The sequence below is a fragment of the Prosopis cineraria genome, unplaced genomic scaffold (genome assembly GCF_029017545.1).
Source record: "Prosopis cineraria cultivar Desert tree isolate PC_DT_omini unplaced genomic scaffold, ASM2901754v1 PC4, whole genome shotgun sequence".
NCBI classification, from domain to species: domain Eukaryota; kingdom Viridiplantae; phylum Streptophyta; class Magnoliopsida; order Fabales; family Fabaceae; genus Prosopis; species Prosopis cineraria.
The window spans coordinates 22,920,209-22,942,758 of NW_026555335.1; positions in this window are offsets into that span (position 1 = coordinate 22,920,209).

A 22,550-nucleotide genomic window follows, 5' to 3' on the forward strand; every position below is an offset into this window, starting at 1 on the left:
TTGAATAGGTCTTACTTTTTAAAAAGATTAAATAGCTACATCCAACTCAAATTCTTTCACGTTTCGAGTGGCTCAAATATTAAAATTTTATTTTTAAAATTATTTTTAATCAATTTTTTACTTTAAAATTAATTATTTTATTTTCAAAATTTTTTTATACTTAAATGATGTATAGGACTCAAATATATAATATTTTAATATATTTTGTAAATAATTAATTAATATTTATCATATTTTATATATTTTGTAAAAATAAAATTTTTTTTATTTGGGTATTCGGGCCAAGCCCGAACCAAATCTGGCTTAGCCCGAATTTTCTCGAGCCTTTTTGGACTACCGAATAGGCCTAAACATAAAAACAAATTTATTTTTTAAATTCAATCCTAATTTTTTTTGAGTAGTTTCGAGCTAGCCCGCCGGGCTCAGCCTGAATTATTGACTCTAACTTTGCCCGTCCCTTTTTTTTGTGAGAAAATAAAAATTAAGGATCTTTGTCTAAAATTTATACTCTCTCTGTTTAAAAATATAAGACATTTTAATTAAATCTTACCATCCAATAAAGTAGTTACCTACTTTTAAACTAATCATATCTTTTCTATTTATCCCTATTAAACATCCTATAATATATATAAAGTTATTATCAATAGAGGCACTTTTAAAAAAAGATAATAATTACACCTCAAAAGAATAAAAGTGTCTTACATTTTTTAACATTCAAGTCTTTAAAAAATATCTTATATTTTTGAACGAAAGGAGTACAAGTCTAGGATTAATTATTATCAAAATTTTAATAGATATTTGTTAATTTGAGTTAGTATTTTATAAACAAATGTTCAATTAAATTTTAACAATAATTTATTTTAAATTAATAATAATTTATTGACAATTGTTTATCAACAATATCTATTTAAGTTTTAACAATAATTAATCTTTGAATGATCTAAATTTCATATAAAGGTCCTTGGTCGTTATTTTCTTTTTTTTTTTCTCTTTGCACATTTGGTATCCTAAACATATTTCATGTGAAATTGAAAGGTCTTCTAACCAAGGTCCAAACTAATCTAGATCAAGCATTTCATAACCTTTCAGGCGGTGGGTTTTACCACTAAGTTTTAATATTGTTGCATTTCAAAAACTTGAATTTGAAACCACTAATTAAGTGGAAACAACCCCTTATGAAAGAATCTGAAGAGGAAAAACATGCCTTGAGTCTTTAATTCACACATACGTATGCAGGAACAAAGTTACACCAGTTGAACTTATTTGGGTGTACAACAAATGCACTCTTTAAGAGAAAAGAATTGTAAGAAAAAAAAAAATAAGATAGATGAAAAATGAGAGCGTTATGTTTCTTTCTTCACGAAGAGAACAAAAAAATGTGAACTGTCTGAAACCACACCCATAAACACCTCTTATGGGAACATGCAGTAGTTTCTCTAACCATTCATGTTTCAAATTCAAAGGTTGGAGAATATTATATTTTAAGACCCTGAGTAAATCGCATTTTGAACCCAAACATTTTTTATAATTCTCATAAGAGCCCCATTTCTCAATTTGGGCTTTTATATGGCCTGATCTATTAAGGATGGATAACCTAACACCTTATCTATTGATGAGGTACTTAGTGGTTCATTCTCTGGTCTCACATAAATATGTATTTCTTCTTGGGTTTTTATTTTTAATTCTTTTATATTTACCAACATCTTTTAGTTTATTGATTGCATTTTGTTTTCGATGAGAAAGTACTTCTTTTGCCTTCGTTTCCTATTTACACTATCCTTATGCAGTGAGTAAAATATGGGAATTATGGTGAGGTGTAGAAATTATAAACTCTAAACTCATATTTTAATATTCTTAATTGAATTGGCTGTATTTTAAAATTTTAATTTATATATATATATATATATATATTTAAACCGTATCTTGCGTATGATACTTCCGAATCATAAAGCACAGTTAGCCAAATGGAGTAGCTCACTCACAGACATATTTTGTATTCACATGATAGCAGTTTTAATTAGTCATGTTATATCAAAAAACCCATGTTCTTTTTAATTATTATATACCCAAATTGCTTTTGATGATTAAAAATCATCCGAACATCTTTTATTGTTATCAATTTCATTTTTGAAGAAACCACATCCAAATATAAATCATATTATGACAAAATTAATTTCAACATGAATCATGTTTGAGCAGTCAATTATTTCACCCTAGATAACTCAATTTTGTCCACTCCAATTCAAACACACACTTAAAACTTCCATCCAACACACACATTCACCAGTTTTGCTACTAATTTTTATTTGAAGAAAATGAAATTAATAGCAAGAGTTTACAGTAAAATTATAGAAATAATATAAATTAATTCTTCAATAGGGACCTTTCATATATGTATGTTTGTAGCTGAATATTTTCCTCTATCATTGGTCCGTTTTCCCTTTTTTTCCTTGACCTAATTATTTTCATGGTTATAGGGTTAAGTAGGCTTTTCATTTTCGGTGGATTGCGATATTTCTTTGTATTTTGACTTGAATAATAAGTTTCATGTTTATAAAGAGTTGATTTGATTCAATTCTCCTGTGGTTTAATTGGTTGCTAAATATAATTTCTCGTAATATTAATATTCTCTTAAGAATTACTATTTTTGAAGTAATAAAATAGGTGTATTTAACTAGGTATTCTCCTCTTCATAAACTCTGATCAGCTTTTCTTTCTTCCTTCTACTATGCCATTTTTTATTTTCAAATCATCATTTAAATGACCAGTTTTGAACACCTTCGGTATTAGTACTTTCTCTTGAAATTATATTTACTAGTGTTATTAAAATCAGACTAAACTAGTCGGTTCAATCAGGAACAAGTCCCAAGTTTGGTCCAGTCACCAAAAAAATTGAAAAATTTGACAACCAGCCATGAATCGGTCGAAGCGGTGTCAAAACTAGTAAAATTGACAAGAAACCCCAGTTGAACCAGACATACTTCCTTTATTAAAAAATAAAAAATATTTTTAACTAAATCTCACCCCAATAAAGTAGTTATTTGTCTTGAAACCTATCCTATATTTTTATATTTACCTTTATTTTAAAAAGATATTTCATCTTAAAAAAATATAAAATGATTAATTCAATAGGGACATTTAAAAAAAAAGTAATGATTACACCTTGAAAAGATTAAAAATACCTTACATTTTTAACATCCAACCCCTCAAAAAATGCTTTACATTTTTTTACCAAAGAAGTATTACTTTTTAATATTTTATTTTTGATTCATATTTCAAAATTATAATTTATACATATTTATACCTAATAAGCATAATGAAATGAAAAAAAATGCAAGAAATATGTATGAATTATGTATATATATATTTCCTCCGTTTAAAAATGTAAGGTATTTTTAGGCGAATCTCACCCCCAATAAAGTAATTTTTTATTTTTAAATTAACCTTATCTTTTTATATTTACTCATACTAAACAACCTATAAAAATATAAACTCATTTATTAATAAGGGCACTTTTAAAAAAAAGATAATGATCACATTTTAAAAGACTAAAATTATCTTATATTTTTGAACGTCCAACTTCTCACTGCCTCTTTAAAATATATACTCAAAATTATAATTAAAGACTAAAAATACCTTATATCTTTTAAAGGAGGGAGTATATATTTTAAGTTTTAATTTATTAATTATAAAATAATTACATATATTTTGAATGAAAATGATATAATATTGATGGATATTTTTTTTATATTGTATATTGTTTTGTTTAATTTGAAATTTAAATATTTTTTGTTATTATATATGGTTATTTATTATTATTTTAAATATATACTATTTAAAATATATCGTTTTTATTTATGAGCGGTTGTTTGAACGATTCACATCACGGTTCGACTATTAACTTGTGAAGCAGTACAATGGCCAGTTAAATTTTCAAAACATTAATATTCACTCGTATGAACCGCAATCACAATTTTCCCAAAGAAAAAGAACGTATGGGCGCATGGCGATTGTAGTCATTAACAGTGATGGAGGGATTTAAAAGCGAGGATGGCTGCATTTAAAAAAAAAAAAAAGGAATCATGAAAGGTACAGAGACAGTACAGACTGGAACGGCCTCCATGACGTGAGAGTTGACATTAATGGCTCCAACAAACATGACAAGCGTGTAGTAGTGAGACGTTGCGAACGGATCAGGGTCTCTTCTTTTTTTTTTTTTTTCCTTCCTTTCCCTCCACTTCTCTTATCCCCATCATTCAAATTTTTTTATTAAATAATTTTTTTAAATAATAAAATTAATGAACGATAAGGATGGGAGAAGTTGAGAAAAATGAAGAGAAAAAAAATGAAGAGATCCCACTTCTGTTATGAGCGACCAGGGGGTTTCTCCATTTTTTTCCCTTCCTTTCCCTCCACTTCTTCCATCTCCACCATTCAAATTTTTTTATTAAATAATTTTTTTAAATAATAAAATTAATGAATGATAAGGATGGGAGAAGTTGAGAAAAATTGAGAGAAAAAAAGTGGAGAGATCCCACTTCCGTTGCGAACGGACCAGGGGTCTCTCCATTTTTATTCCTCCCTTTTCTCCACTTTTCCCATTCTTATCATTCAAATTTTTTATTAAATAATTTTTTAAAATGATAAAATTTAAAAAAAATTAAATATTAATAAAATTTAATTATGTCTTTATTTTTAATTATAAATATCATAAAAAAATTTTATTCGTTTCCCCAAAAGTCAATAATAAATTAAATGTAAAATAATATTTTTTAAAGAAGTATTATAACATGAGAAAGCATGAATCTCCTTACAAATTAATAAAATTTTAATTATCATGAAGAGTGAGAAAAATGTAATAAATACCAGTAAGGTTACACAATAAACTAAGTTAATAAATCTAAGGATAAAATAGGAAAAAAATTTAAAATCTACTAAATGTCTTATATTTTAAACCAAGATAAGTTAAAAAAATGTCTTATAATTTAAAAAGGAATATCTTTAAAATTATTGGCATCATATATCATTAAGGTAGTTAAATTCGTGAATTTAAATAAATTCATCATAGAAGTGTAATCTCAAGTCGTAAACTCATAAGAGTTTAATTCTATTAATAAATAACTATTAAAATTTATTATTAAATAATTAAGTATATAAAAGATGACTGTAATTTAATTTAAATATATTTAAAATATAAAGTATTGAAATTAAATACATCTATATTAATAAATTATCATACAAAGCACAAAAAATTTAAAATAGGAAAACCTATTTTTGGCTTCCTTTTTATTATATTAGTTTTTACCTTTTAAGTTGTTTTTCTTATTTGAAGCAGGTTCTATAAATTTTATGAACTAAATTCTTTATAATATATACTTAACTTGCTCAACTAAAAAAAAATAACGAGCTTAACAAGTTTAATAAGCTTGCATCTAATTTGATTTTATGAATTAGTTAACATAATTTTGTAAGCTAAAAATGTAAAAATAGTAAACTAAGAGGTAAACTTTTAAGTTTAATCGAATTTGTATCTAATCTGAATTTATAAATGAGTTGATACGATTTTATAAATTAAAAATATAAAAAATATAAAATTCAAAAATTCAATTCAAACATTTGAGAACTATATTTATCACTATTACAGAAATAACTTTATTTGACATCCTAAATTTAACAATTAAATAGAAAAGCGTTATACAAGTGGAGGCGTAAGAAATATTTGATGGTTATTAAACTAATCGTTAAATATGTTACCTATAATATCTCAATTTTTAATTTTAGAATTTAAAATATTATGGTAGATTATTTCATGTAATTATTTAAATAGATATAATTTAATTAGAAGAAGTTAAATTTTAAAGTCTTAATTTCAAGACATGATTTTTTTTCCCCAGAAAATGGGAACAAGTAATAAGTTTTGTTTGGGGAAAAAAAAATCAACCCAATCCTCTGACATTGTAGAGTATTAGAAAATAAAATAAAATTACACACACATGTATATAATCAATATGTTTTGGGGCTGTTGTATTAATTAAAAAAGAATGAAGATAACAAAAAAAATAAAGGTCGAAGAAGATTGAAAAATAATACCAAAATTAACTCTGGGTAAGTGATGGCATGGCACATAGCCTTGGCCTACACCTATTAAAATGCCATTTCTCTCCATCAGTCATTCAAAAGTCCTTCCCCTGCTTTCATTCCAGCACGCGACGACGATCACAGTGCTAGAGAAGTGGGAGAAAATTGAGCCCGCAAGTGACAGAGTTATCGAAGGAGGTCTTAGAATAGGATACTTTGAAAGTAATTTAAAACATTCAAATTCCAGATAAGCATTCTAAATATTTTTTTTAACTTTTTTTTATAATTTTTTATTTATTATTGCACCAGTACAAAAATTTCTTTTTGCCATAGTTAAAAGCTCATTTTCACTACATAAAATGATGTGTGGTAGTAAATGAAAACTTTTAACCACAAATTGTAACAGGATTGTGACAGAAAATAAGCATTTATAGCCACAGGTCAAGCTTGAACTTATAGCTATTAGTTTCTGTGGCCATAAGTGATGTAAATAGCCATTTATGGTGACAGTTGTGTCTATAACTGTTGAAGAGGCGACCCATATGTTTTGATTATTACAAAATAGTCACAGTTTTGGTTATAACATTTGACCCATATGTTTTTATTATTACAAAATTAAAAGAAAATGTGTTTGTTACTTGTACAAATTTCAAGATCTATAGAAGTAACAAAAACCTCAAAGAGCATGAATATCAAGAGAAGATTAAGTTTAATAAGTTAATTTATTTAATTTTCTTAAATTTAATATGAAAACTATGAGAGTTTAATTTCATGTCATTAATTTCACGAGAATGCATCATTTTAGATTCCACTTTAAGCTCATAAGTCCTTTGACCTTAAGTGTCAAACATTTATAGTGAAACTATGTTGAATTGTCCATTTCAAGCTTGATTTGGGATGTGTCCAGAGTTTTTGATATGAACTTAATTGCTAATTAAAGAAGATATTAATTTAAAAAATAATTAATTAAGTTAATCATATTTTTAGATTGTTAATTAACATTTTGGATCTTGAATAGCTTTAAGATCGGGCTAAGATAGAAGTTGGATTAAATTGGGTTCTTATGGCATGAGGCAAAGTAAGAAATTGGTCGCCATGCCACATGCCATAGCTTGTGTGTTGGATAGGCGGGCACCTAAGAGGGGGGTGAATTGAGTGACACTAAAAAAAAATTTTCTTGAAAGCTTAAAGTGTGAAAAGATTTGAGCAAGAAGGAAAGAGATAATGCACTGAGATTTATCCTGGTTCAGCCTAAACTTGGCCTACATCGAATCCTTATACTTGAGATTTTCAATTAAAAACTACAAGTTTCAATGGATGCTTGCTACTACAATACAACTCACAAGATTTAACTTGTCTTGATTTAACAACAAAACCTTACTACAATCAGGCAAGTTGTTATAATCACTTGAAAAACTCGTTTTCAAGATTTTAGATGAATTATAAAAACTTTCACAGAAAAACTTTCTTGAAGAGTAAATAAATTACAAATGAAAGCTTATAAACTTGTGAGAACTTTTTCACTAACTATATTAAGAGTGATAAATGAATGCTAAACATTTATGCACAATTTGAAAGTTTTTTAAAATGCTCAAATAATTAATAGTGCACTCAAAGATTAGAATTCTTGTTCTAGACTTGAATTATATCACATATACAGTTTTGACAGTTGATAGACTGTTGGAACATTGTTACTAGCTATTGGTGACATTTCTTATGTGTAATTAGATGTTTCACGCATGAAATGGAGTTTTCCAAGTTCCAGACATGCATATGTGATAATTCAAGCATGAACCACATGGTGTCTTATGAGTGTTTTGGACTGTAAGAATATGCAACCTATTCTGTGTGACAAAACTCGTTTGTGATTCCTAAGCTCTCACATGTGATTTAGCTGGCAGAATGCCAAAGCCAATTCTATGTGATAAAACTCATATGGAAACAAAATACCATCACGCATGGAATGGCTTATTACAAACCCAAACCGTTTAGGAAAACAAATCATGTGTGGAACACTATAGTACTCACGCGTGAAATGGCAAGTTATAAAACTTAAACCATTTTGTAAGTCATATCATACATGGGACCAATATATACTCAAGCAAGGAATACATGATCAAGAGATTTAGAACAATAGATGACAGATCACACAAGTGTACAATGTTGAACCAGGCTTGAAATGACTTAAGACTCAATTTGACAAAATGTGTTCAAAAAGACTTGATGACACATCACGCATGGTTAGCTTCTGTTTCATGCGTGAAATGGTATTCTACAATATGCAATGTAACACAAGATGACAATTCAAGTGTGCATACCCAAGTATTGCTTGTGTGAAATGGAGCACAACAACAATGTCAAGGCATCACACAAACACAAGTGACAATCACGCATAGACCACTCCTGATTCAAGCATAAAACATCAATTGGTGTGCCTAAGATGACAAATCATATGTGCGAACATTCTGAATCAGGCATGAATCATCAGACAGTGAAAAGCTCAACTTCTATGATTCACTACAAGCTAAAATGACATAACTCACAAGCTTGAATGTACTAAGATGAGTCCTAAAATGCATAAATAAGATTTATAAGCTAGAGACGATGCATTCATTTCAACGATAATGATATGTGATTAAGCTCTCAAAGTTTTCACATTGAATTTAAGAGAATTAAATAACTTATCCTATAAATCTTTATCTCCTCTTGATTCTTTATACCCTTGAGATTTTGTCTTCATTCATGATTCTTTATTTATCTACACACATATCAAACACCTCTTCTCTTGGTTTTGTAATTATCAAAATACATAATCTAACATTGTGCTCTATATGCCACAACATATGACACATATTCAGCATAAGGTCATGAACATTAGAAAAAATAGAGTAGAACACCTTGAAAACTTGGAGCTCAAAGTAAGAAGTTGGAGGCTATGCTAAGACTTCATTTTAAATTATATTAAAGCCTTGTTTGAACCTCTAATCATCTAGCCGAACTAACTAACTCTTCATTCTTCATCTCTACCTTGATTTAAGAGGGTTTTGGATTTCTAAATGAGGGTTTGTTAAATTTGAACCCTAAGGTATGCATGTGACTTGAGAAGCTTAATTTAAGTTATATGGAGTTAAATAGGTGGATATATAAGGGTTTGTTATTGGGTGGAAGAGGATGGATGAATTTTAGGTTGGTTGGAAGTTTGGAGTTATGTGAGTTGAAATTTGTATACATTACCAAAATACAGCACACAACACTATCATGATAGTTATCATGAAAAATGTGCTTTGCTAAACACTTATTTTCTATCATATAAGCGTATTTTTAATAGGTGATTTGTCATCTTCAAAAAGGGAAGAGATTGTTGGACATAATGACTAGTTACATTATATTTAGCTTAAGTTTTAATGATGACAAATATATATGAGTTAACTATACTTATACTTAATTGTTTTCACACACACACACACGCACACATTATATAGTAGTTAACTATGACTATGAAATAAGTGCTTTAAAGTGTTCTTATCTATGTTGTTCCATATTACATGAGATTTAGAAAAATGATTTGTATACATCAAAGTTATTTTATACTATCATATTTTTTTCTTATCTTAAATTGATTCTACATCTAAGAATGTTCATAGTATCATCTTCCCCTTGTCCAAATGTATTGACTGAACCATGAAAGTGTTCAATGATTTTTCCTTCTTCAATCTCATCTTCTATGTGTTCTTCAAAAGTTAGTAGGCATTGGTCCTCTTGTAATTCAAGGTTTGGAGAACTATCAACACTTTCAATTTTAATAAGATCATTAATAGCATAGATGGATTCATGAATATCCCAAATAATCTTAGCATTAGAGCAATATTTGATTTTCATAAAATCAATTTCAGTTAAAGCACTATATAAAATCTTCATAGCTCTAATGTTTAAAGAAATAATTTGATTTCATTCTCAGTCCAATCTCTTTTAGGTTTAAAATCAAAATCATTTATGAAAACTTCCCACATATCTAAATCAAGGGATTGAATATAAAATTGCATTTTCACTTTCCAAAAGCAAAAATTAGTATTTTCAAGAGTTGGAGGTTTTTCAATGTCAATTAACTCAAAAATTGAAAAACTTTGAAAAGTTTCCATTTGTAACTCTTGAGACTCTAAGTCCTTTATCTAAGAGCCTTACTATGATACCTAATGTTAGATATGGTAACACACCTAAAAGGAGAATGAATTGGGTGTTTAAGGAATTTTTAGTTATTTTAAAGCTTTTTCAACAAAACTATGTGTAAGGGAAAGTTTAAGCAAATTCAAGTGCTAATCTCTTATTGCAAGAAAGCCAAAGTAATTTTCATAAGCTCAATTTGTATAAAATTAATTTCTAAGTAGAAGTTTAAGTAAGAGCATGCAGATACATCAAATTCAATTTGTATACTAAAACATAGTATTAACTAAGGTTACTAGAAATATAAAGAATTAAGAGAATAGAGAGTGAAAATCATGATTTATTCTAGTTCAACTCCACCACTTGAGCTTACGTCTAATGTAATGTCCACCTTGACATTACCAAAATTCACCACACAATTACAACAAACAATCATAATTAGGAGTAAGGAATGCTCCTAAGTTCACATTATAGATATTAGTGTTAAAACTAATAATCTTTTAGAAATAATTGTTAAATATTTAGGATCCTATAAAAACTCTTTAAATTTGTAGTTTAAGCTTAAATTTAATGATTTATAAAGGTATGGGAATCATGGAAAAGTTTTGAGAACCAAAACACTTCAAAACAGGGCTAAAAATATCATTTTTAAGTGTTTTGGCACATGCGCCACGGCTTGTGGTCCTTGCACCGCGGCATGTGACACAGAAAGGCAAGTTCGCTCACTGTGCGCCACAGCACATGTGTCCATGACAGCAATGCTGTCATGATAGCTTTTTTGGACGAACTTCGAATACGCACCATTTTCACATACGATGTCTGATTGGAGTGATTCAAGCGTACAAGCTAAGCTTATTCAATAAGCTAACTAATGGTATAAGTTTCATTACGATTCGACACCATATGAGAATTTTAGACACTCGGATGCAAAAGTCAGTTTTTAAAGTGATTTTCAAGCATCCAAGTACCCAAAACTCATAACTTATACTATTAACCCATTGTGAGGCTTGTACCAAGTTCAATGGATCAAAATATCCTTGATTGAGCATTCAAACACACAAAAATATACTAAACACAAAATTTGGCCACTTAATGGCTATTTCGCCCAATATGGTCAAGATACCAAATCAACACCATATACACTATTTGGCCTCTACTGCTACATAATACATTAGATATGCATTGTCATCACATAGATAAAACATTCCTTGAACTTGTAATAGTATTTTAGCCCATCACCATAAAAATTGCCACATATTAACATCATATACAATATTGGGCTAAAATACAAAATAACATAGTCTGAAACAAGTGCAACCAATCAAAATCATATTCATTCTTAGTTGGCAACATATAATATCATCCATATAAGTTTATATACACCACTCAAACCAAAATTGGGCATTATTATTCATGATATAGCAAATTTGCTTGTCCTTGCCTGATACCTTCCCTTGCTTAGTCTTAGCGATAGAACCTATAAAATGATAACCACGGGGTGAGATAAAAATCTCAGTAACTAAGATAATCTACATTATTGATTAACATGCTAAGTTATAAACAAGTATTAAAATAAATAACAAAACCACACCATATAAAATCACCACAAGTTACATGCATGATCCCTAACCATCTGGTCCTCCAATACTCCCGACCGAACTGATAGGCTATTTCACAGAACCAAACCACATGTATGGTCTCCAAGCTCACCATTCATGGTAGGACTACTCGGCTAAGGTGTCCTAAACCACTTCTGAACTATTGGTTCCCTTATTACAAGTAATTGGAGTGTCGTTACTCTAACATCGCATTTTATAGATGCTAAGGAGCATATTCTCCAACTCCACACCCTTTTAGATACTAAGGAGAGTAAGTCTCCAACACTGCACCTATTTTCAGGCACTAAAGAGAGTAAGTGTTGCACTTGGCATCCTGAGGTGCCAGCAGTATCATATGGATTTAATCTTCCCTACTCTATTAGAGTGACCTCCCACCCTCTAATATGTCACATTTCACTACATATCTCCACTTGACCATGCATAAACAACTTTCTAAACAAATATAACAATTTTTATCATTTACTTCAAAAATATGAAATTTCACAAACCAATACTCCACTCATTTTCTAAAATAGTTAACCTTTACAAAATTTACACATATATACACAACAAATCATAGAAAAGTAACTTAAGAATAACTTATACAAGGTAATAAATAATGCAAATTATCTAGTTACCTCAATCCTTTTATTACTAAAAGGGTTACCTATGGTACTAAATGTCTTCTTGTGTCAAGGTAAGTCTTCACACACCACAATCTACATCAACAAGTACTATATGTTAATTTTCAATTAACACAAGCACTATTAGCTACCAATAACCTTCCAATTCTCCCACTTCTTACTCATATTCTTAAAAAAGAGGTTTGTTAAGATTAGAATTTGTTCACACAATCCTTTCAAGCCTCCCTCTAACTCTCCCACAACATAACACTTAATATCTCAACTTATCACACTTCAAAACCCCTTGATCAAGTTAGGGCTTGATCCAACTTTCATCAAATAACAAAGTAGCTTCATATTACCACATATCTAAGATTAATAAACCTAAAGTAAACCTTTAGAGTCAATAGAAACCTTCAAAACATAGAGTCATGGCTTAATCCATCCAGAGCAAATTCTCCCACTTTCAAATCTCATGGAAAATGAGATGAAAAGGTAGAGGAGAAGGGTAGGAAACTTACTCAAGAGTTTCAAGGCTCAATTTATCTTCAAAATCCTCCCAAAATGGTTCCCTAGTAGTGTCTAAAGCTTGTCCCCTCATGCTTTAGGTTTCCCACCGCAAAAATTGACTTTTTCTGATGATTTTCAAAAATTTAATCTATCTGCTGTGCCGTGCACCACAGCACACGCCACACAAGCCGCGGCTCACGACGCAGCAAGTAAAATATTGGTTTTGCTCCCCTCATGCTTCCTAACTTGATCCAACTTCCATCCTAACTCAATTTAAAGCCAAATATGACCAAAAAATCCAATTAGCAATCCAAAAATATATTTAAATTAATTAATCATATTTTTAACTAATTTATCCCTTAATTAGTCAATTTTTTCAGATTTGAAGTTTTTGGATGTTACATCCAATCCCCGACATGATCACACATTAGCATGATCATCTATTCACCAATCTTTCAAAGCTCCCCGACACAAAACTATAAGCTCTATTGGATCAATTACTTATTAACCCAAGCATACTTTTGGTGGTAGAAACACCCAGCCAAAGGTAATCTATCCCACATACGAACTATGATTTCTCTCTTTTCACACACTTGTGATAGAAGCATCGTTGACTCTTAATCGCACCTTAATGGGCATTAGGGAGTTGCCAGATTGCTTGGATGCCCCATGGTAACAGTCCCAATATAATGCTGTACTAATTACCCATGGTACTAGCCTATATAATGTTGTACTAAATGTCCCATGGTGCTAGCCCGACTATATGGATTTATTCACTCCCATCTCTACACACACACATCCACACATATCCTAGGTGAATTCTCACCCCTTATGATCATGCTTTTCACACACATTTCACTATGTTTCCACAATTTAAACTACACACACACATCAAATAAAGCCAGAAATCATCAATTTCTATTTTACGAATTCAAGTTTATGCTAAAAACCATTTATAATGCTAAATCATGCATAGAAACTAGCAAAACTCTGAGTTCACAATCATGCAATCACTTTTACATAGTTATAATAGCTAATAAATATAAAAAATTATATGTTTTTCTCAACCTTTCTATTTAATAGAAAGGGTTACTCGTGTTCTAAAACCCTATTCAAGTTCCTCTTGTTATCCAACTTGTAGTACACAAGAATCTATACCAAATTGGCGACTGAAGTCAATTTTATTATTGACAAAAAGTGCTAATTACAACATTTAAGCACCTAATTGCTATCATTTCCCTTACTCACGTTCCCTCACACATACTATGACCAATTACCACTCTATATAAGCACTAACACTCTCACAATCAAATTTCTCTCACTACTCTCTCTCTGAATTAGGTTAAATTAAGCTTATTGCTTCAAAACTCTATTGTTCTGACTCAAACTAGTCACAAAGTACTAGTTTAGTCCCAAGGACCTTTCTAGTTCTATAGGATAAGAAATCATCTCCTTAAAACTTTTGAATTCAATTTCTTAATTGTTAAAACTAAGAGAAAGTAAGGTAGAATTGGAGGTTAGGGCAATACAAGACTTACTTGATAAGTAACAGGTTGGAAACATCATCCTTTCTCCCAAAAATTGTTGCCCTAGCAAAGCTTCCCTCTCTTCTCCACATAATACCTCCCTTTTCTCCTTTTCTCTTATATTTCCATAAGCAAGACACATTCACTTTATTAAGTTTCTGCACCATGCACCGTGGTGCATCCATCCTCAACCGTGGCGTGTGGCACAATGAGGAAAATCCTCACTATACTCACATGCTTAGCTTTGGCATACCGTTCATCTCATATCTATTCATATAACATCTCAACGAGTTGATATAACATTTCACTATCCATAATCCTAATCCCCCATTAAATTACTAATTCACTCCTTAATTAGTACTAATGCAGGAATTATAAATTCAGGATATTACATTTCTCCTAAAGCAAATATGATAAATAAGGTTAGTAGCAAGAAATATAATCAATTTAAACTAATGTAAAAATAAAAGGACAGAAAAGAAAAAAAAATGAATCAAAAGGATATCTAATATTGTGTTACCATTATAAATATATTTTGATTCTCCCATAAAACGTCATTGTAATGTCCTCCTAGTCATTGCCACACTTAACCACAAACATCATATGTAGGTAATTAGAAGTTCTATAACCTCTATTCTATGTAGAACATGGACTGTTAATCTACATTTTATGTTTTGAGAAGTAAAATGTCTTGCCTACTCCTTAGCTCACTCTTTTGATAATATGTTGTATACTTTTTTTTATCAAAAACCACCATACCTGAATAGAGGTAGTTGAAGATAGATTTGTTTAGTTTGTACTCTGACTTTGTACTCTTTTTGAGTTAGTTATATATTATCCTTTTTCATTCAAAAAAGAAGTTCTATAACCTCTAAATTACTATAAATCTCATATATCAAAATATAGAAGTTAATTATTTTAAAATAATTGGGATCTCAAAAATTATTTGAATATAGTTCAAACCATTCAAATGTATACATTTATGCATAATGAAAGTATTTAAGAATGCATAAATACCATATTTGATAAAACAAGGGCAAAACAATTATTTTAGTTAAAATGGATTATATGTCGCAACATGTAGTACAGAACCACAAGCCACACTTTGTGCGATATGCCATGGCTTGTGTATCATGCACTACAGTGCATGTGACAGATTTTGTTGTTATGTCAATTTGACATATGTGAACTTCCAGCATGCGATATTTTCACATATGATGTTTGATTGAAGTGATTCAAATGCCTACGTAAAGTTTATTTAATAATAAAACTAATGACACAAGTTTCATTTCAATTCTATATACCATTTGAAAATTAGAAACCTAGACGAAAAATTGGAAGCACAACTTAAAAGTTGCTAATGACATGTGTTTTAGAAGTGAAAATGACTTAAAATAGTCATTTTGCATCTAGGTGTCAAATTTTCAAATGAAATATCAAGATTTAGTAAAACTGGTGTCATTAGTTAGATTTTGAAACAAGCTTTATATGAGAATTTGAATTACCCCAATCAAATACCATATGCGAAAATAGCATGTGCTGTGGCATTTGACAGTATATTCTGATACGTGTATTGTGGTCCATAATGCACATGCCACAGTGCATGTCACAAAACAATAGTATGTGGTTCTATACCACATGCCACAGTGTATGTGCCACATGTCATAGTGTATGGTCCATTTTAGTCCAAAAACATTATTTTGCTTTTGTTTTCTCCTCGCATGTTATATTTGCAATCCGTATGCTTCTACTTGGCATAAATAAGTATTTTAAACAATGTAAGATGGTTTTCAAAAGATTTTATTTTGGCACCCCAACCCTTTGTGATATTCAATTATATATATTTATATATGTGAATATACTGGAGTTGTGTGTTGCATTGTGATGCTAGAAGGGGGAATTACAAAATACCATATGGTCTTTCACACTACTCCCACCCCTATTATGATCATGCCCTTTTCACACATGTTTATGTATAAATCAAAAGCATATCCATGTGTGTGTGTGTATAATTTAACAATCATATACCTCTTTTAACTTTTTACACAATTCTTTAGTTATATACTTTGTAAATCAAATCTTTTTCAATGCAAGGTCATACAAATTTTCAAATCATGCAAGTGATTAAAAATCGCATATATTATACCACATTTACTTATAAATAGTTGTATTAGGTAATAAACAGAATGACTTATTTTATTACCTTAACCCTTTTATTTCTAAAGAGGGTTACCCATTATATTATGTTAAGTAATTAGCTTCCACTAACTCGAGTCACACACGTGAGCACGTTAATCTACACAAATTAGCACTATTAGTCAACTACCAAATTGATCACAAGTACTAATTATCACAATTAATTATAGTTAACCTTTTAATCATTTTCATTTAACCATCTTAGGTCCTAATCCTTTTATTACTTCTATTAGCTTCAATACACTTCACATTGAATTTTCACCCGTTTACAATTTATCAACGTAGGCAATATTAAGCTGATAGCTTCAAAGTTTAATTGTTAATTCCTAAATCAGTCACAAAACCATAGTTTGATTCCCAAGAATCTTTTTATTATAAAAGGATAAGAAACCAACCCCTTAAAACTCTGCCTATAGAACCTAATGGGGATGACAACCTCCCTAAAATATCACTTCTTCTCTCAGCCTCTACCTCTCTGCCCCTTCTAGTAGACACTTTCAACTTATGATACATCTCCTCATAAGTGGTCAGATTTGGTAGAGTAATTTGCTTTTATAATACTCCAGATACATCTTTTTAATAGCCTCTCACCTTTCATTGCTTGTCATTACTATGCAAGGTATGCAGAATAGGTTGACAAATCATTAAACCTTCTAATGAATTCTTCCTTATCTAAATCCCCTTGTCAAAATGCATGAAATTCTTCTTTTTTAGTTATGAAGGAAAATGGAAAGTAGTAATCGAAGACCCTCTTGAATTCTTTTCAAGTCAATTGAGTGCCATCAAATGGCTTAACTAAATACCAACATTTCATCATAGCCCTGATAAGCTTTTATTGTAGTTAAAACCACCTTTTTCTTAGTCGTGTAGGCTACCACTTCAAATATCATCTCGAGGTGCTCAATCCACTATTTGGCTTCTCTTTCTTTCACATTACTGTAAATGGTAGGTGGACTAAACCGGATGAAAGTTTGTTGCCTGAACCTTAAGATAGTTTAGGTATACTCCAGGCTTCTTCTTGTCTGCCTTGATCCCTAATAACTCTCTCCTCTCTATGATCCCTATCTCTCAAAAGTAAGTCATAGTCCTGGACTGTCCTCCTAATATCTACGATAATATCCCCTAACTCTTCTAATAGATCATCTTATTCATCTCTTAATTGATACTGAACTAGTTGATCCTCTGGCACTTGTTCATTAGCATTGTAACATCCTAAATTTATAATTTTAAGATTAATTACTAATTAAGGATAGATTAGTAATTTAGTGTGTGATTAGGACTTCAGATGATGAAATGTTGTCTTGACCCCTTCGGATGTTGAATGATCAGATTCAAGTTGGAGGATCGCATTCTGAAGTGAAGCGTGTGAGCTCGGTAAGAATTTACCTCACTATACCACACGCTGCAGCACAACTGCATGTCCCGTAGCACATGGCACAGAATTCTGGCTTTAATTTCATGGATCAACTCGTGAGACTAGAGGAAAGAGAAAAAGAAAAGGACATGGGAGAGTGGATAAGAGAGGGAGCTACAGGACAAAGCTTTATGGCTTTATGGCCACTCAGGAGATTTTTCTGACTTGTCACTTATCAGGTAAGTCTCATACCACCTTAACCTCTTATTTTACACTAATTTCTCTTAGTTTATGCTCTTAGGAAATTGATTTTGAAAGTTTAAAGGGGTTCTTTTCTTACCCTATCATAAGAAAAAGACTTTTCAGAGTTAAACTAAGGCTTTGTAACTGGTTTGGAAGTCAGTGGTAGAGCTTTGAAGTTGTAGGCTTAAATTAGTAGAATTTAGTAATAAAGAATAGACAAAATCTAGAAATAAGTGATAAATGGGTTTAAAGAGGTGGAAATGGACTTAGGAAAGGTAATATGTAATGCTTGGATGTTAAGTGTCATTATTAATACTTTTAGTCAGTGTGACAATTGACTCTGGGTGCTAACATTGTGTAAATTATTGTGTGTAATGCATTGAATAAGCAAAAAGGAGTTTAAGTGAGCAGGTTGTACTATGGGTAACCTTTCTTAAGTTTAAATAAGCATTTTGAAATGCTCATTTGATTATTTATGACGAATGAATGAAATTGTTATGTATATATATGTGTGTGTGTATGTTATATGTGGGAGTGGTGATGTGAATGTGATAAGAGTGTGATCATAGTAGAGGGTGGGAGTTCACCATGTGTTTATGTGGAGGGGTATGTGTGGAGATGTGTGTGTGAAAATCCATATGGTCCAGCTAACACCATGGGACATCTGGTGCAACAAATTATATTGGGTTGGCACCATGAGACATCCAGTACAACATTATATTGGGATTGAGGGTAGCCTGGCAACTCCCTAATGCCTACAAGGATGTGGTTAGGAGTCAATGACACCCCTACCATGTGTGTGTGATGGGAGAAACTATAGTCTAGAAGTGGAATAAAATGCCTTTAGCTAGGTGTTTCTACCACTAAATTTTTGCTTGAGTCACTATGTGATTGATTCATTTGAGTCTATGGTTTTAGTCAAGGAGTTTAGAGATTTGGTAGATAGATGATTATACTAGTGTATGTGATCATTAGAAAAGTATTTTGTAAAGTGAAAATTATACATATATATAGTAATTATGGTCATTTCAATGGTTTTGTTTACTATTATGTGGTTATTCATATTAATAAATATTGAATGCTCTATTTTGGTTATTGAGATTATCATCTCACTCTTAATTATTTACATTTTACAAGTTCAAACACTAGAGGTGCAAAAGGAAAAGATACGGGCCATGATTAGAGAGTTTCTCTATTTAGCCCATTAAAAAAAAGGGGTTGGTGTAATGAATATGTGTGATATAGATTTTATATGTGTATATAAGTTGCCATAGGAATGTGTAGATGTACATGATATCATAAATGCATATGTGTGTGATTTTGTATTTAACCCTATTACTTGTGTATATCTGTAATTGAGGTGAATGTTGTGATGTGGGCTAGGGAATTATTACAGATGTATGTGTGTGAACTTGAAGTGTGATAAAATGTGAATATGAAAATTGTGATTTTGCCCAAGAGTGTGTGTAATAGGTAGTCTACTAGCTAAACTTGTGTATACGCATGATATTATGTATGTGAATGGTCATTCAGGTGTTGTCCTATTAGATGTGATCAAGGCTCTAGAGTTGGCCAATGATATTTGGTTTGTAATTGAGGTGCTTGGAGTGGGGAAATTTGGTTTGGAATGGTTAAATTGCACTCAAGTGTTCAATTTTCAAATGGAATATTGGATTTGAATGAAAATAGTGTCATCGGTTAGATTTTGAAATAAGCTTCGTGTGGACGCTTGAACCACTCCAATCAAATGTTGAATGTAAAAACGGTGCATGTCTGAAGTTCATGTCAGAACTGCTAAACTGGTAACATAATCATATATGTGCACTGCAACGCATGTGAAGCCTACTGTAGTGCATGGCATAGATCTAAAGCCTATGCCTCTGTACCACATGCTGCGTCTCATGGGTATGTTTTGTTGTGAATTGATGTTTTCTTCCAATGCTTTGCATGCATGATTTTGTTGCTTTTACTATGTATTACTATATAATTTGAATACTTTGGAAATGATTTTTAAATATTTTAAGTTGGGATCCCAAATCATAATGTTTGAAAGGACATTAAACAAACAAGAACCAATACAGAATATGACTTGTTATTAGTTCATGTTTGTGAATAAGTTTTTTGTCAGTTCTTAAATGTGATTCTCTTTAAATATTTTCTCCCTTACTAATGAAATAGTTATACGATAATAAGTAGGTTTCCAAATATAACAACTTCAACTTAGTGATTAATAATTCCAGTTTAAATATTAACAATCAAGTTGATCATAATATCAATTTCATCATGCAATAACTACATTTCCTTTCAACAACTGTGCTTTGTATTATTTTGTAGAGTGAGAAACATAATTTTGCTTTAAAACATGAGTTTTTAAGGACTTCAGAGTAATTATCCAATTTTGTATTACTATTTTATCATTTGCCTATTTCTTGGAGATTTATTTGTCATTTTCCCATGTAAACTAAATTGTTTATAACTTACGTAAATCAAGTTAGATTCACTAAATCAATCGAAACAAAGGTAACAAGTTTTATTTCTCTCAATATGAATAGTAAAAAGGGGGGAAAAAGAAATTAAGCACGCGCACGCATAGATAACAAGTTTATTTCTGTGGCCAATTTTGAAAGAAAGTCAAATTTTATTGAACAAGTTTTATTTCTCTCAACGTGATAGTAACTTAAAATTTAAATACACTTACAGAAAGATAACAAGTTTTAATTTCTCAATGTAACAGTGTCAAAGAAAATTTAAGCTATAAAACTACTTTAAATTATCTCAAATAAATTTCAACTGCGCATAAAAATTATAATTTAAAACTTCAAACTAAAACTTTTGTCTAGAATCTGTTTATAATTTAAAACATTTCACTATGAGCAGATTTCATTTAAAATTCTAAATGATAATTTTCTCCAAATTTACCTAACTTTCTATTTCTGTTTAGATAGCCTTTATGTTAATAGCATTTTCTATCATCTTCAAGAGAAATTCTGACATTGACCATAATTATCACATCATCCATGCTCTATCTAATAAAATTACACCAATTAAATAAAATCTTATATCATTATTTTTAATGACTTTATTTTTTAAATTAAATGCCTCTTTAATTTTTTGTCTTTTCTCTATTTATTATCTTTTCTCTATTTGACATTGCATGTTTTTATTGAATAGTATACAAATGACATGATGTATCAAGTCTATGAAATAATTCCTCCATCTACAATCATGATATAATTATTTCTAGTTTAGGATTTCACATAAAATTCTAACACAATTAAAGGACTCTAGCAAGGCAAATAGCACAATCTCCCTTACAGCTCACATTCTTCATGGCAGAACGAGATTAAAGTCCTAGAATAATAAATTTATAACAAATAGGTCTTCAACAATACTTTTTTTAAAAAAATTAATTATAAATATCAATTCAAACAGTCATAAATTCAAAAATTTTAATTAAAAATAAAATATTTAAATTTAAATATAACTCAATTTACAATTAAAATTTTTGTTTGTAATTATTTAAATTTATATTTACAACTTATTATTTAAAAAATTTAGTCGAGAACTTAACCGTGATAAATTATTGATTTTGGGACTTTATCATCATACTTGCATTCTTCATTGATATGCACGTCATAATATAATTATCTTCACAAAGTCTAGCCGCCGGTTGGGTTCGTGGGAAAAAAGGTGAGAGGGAACAAGACTGGATATCCAAATAAATTCAATTTCTTAAAAAAAAAAATGAACGAATGGGATTATAAAAAGAAAAATGATAAGTAAAGATTTTGTAAGAATATTAATACTAAATTAAAAACTTTAATATTGAAACATGATAAAAGGAGTATTAAAATTTGAAAACGTCAATATTAAAAAATCTTAATTTAACATTGATATTTTTATAACGTTCTTATTTGTCATTCTCACATTATAAAATTTTAATAAAAGAAATATGTAAATTAAATAAGGGAAATTAATCAAATTCTTTTAACCACACATTTCCATTTTTTTTAAAATCAAACCCATTAGAATCCCCTTCCCCTCCCTTCCATTTGCCTTTAACTGAAAGCATTAAGCAAGGATAAAAATAACTTGCTTACTGCTTATCCTAAACTTATACGAATAAGCAAAATTGAAACATTGACAACCTAATGCAAATACATGACATAAAAGAAAGAAAAAATTACATATAAATCTCGTAGAGCAAATTTATTTACAAATAAATCTCACGAAATTTAAAACTTACATCCAAATTCCATTT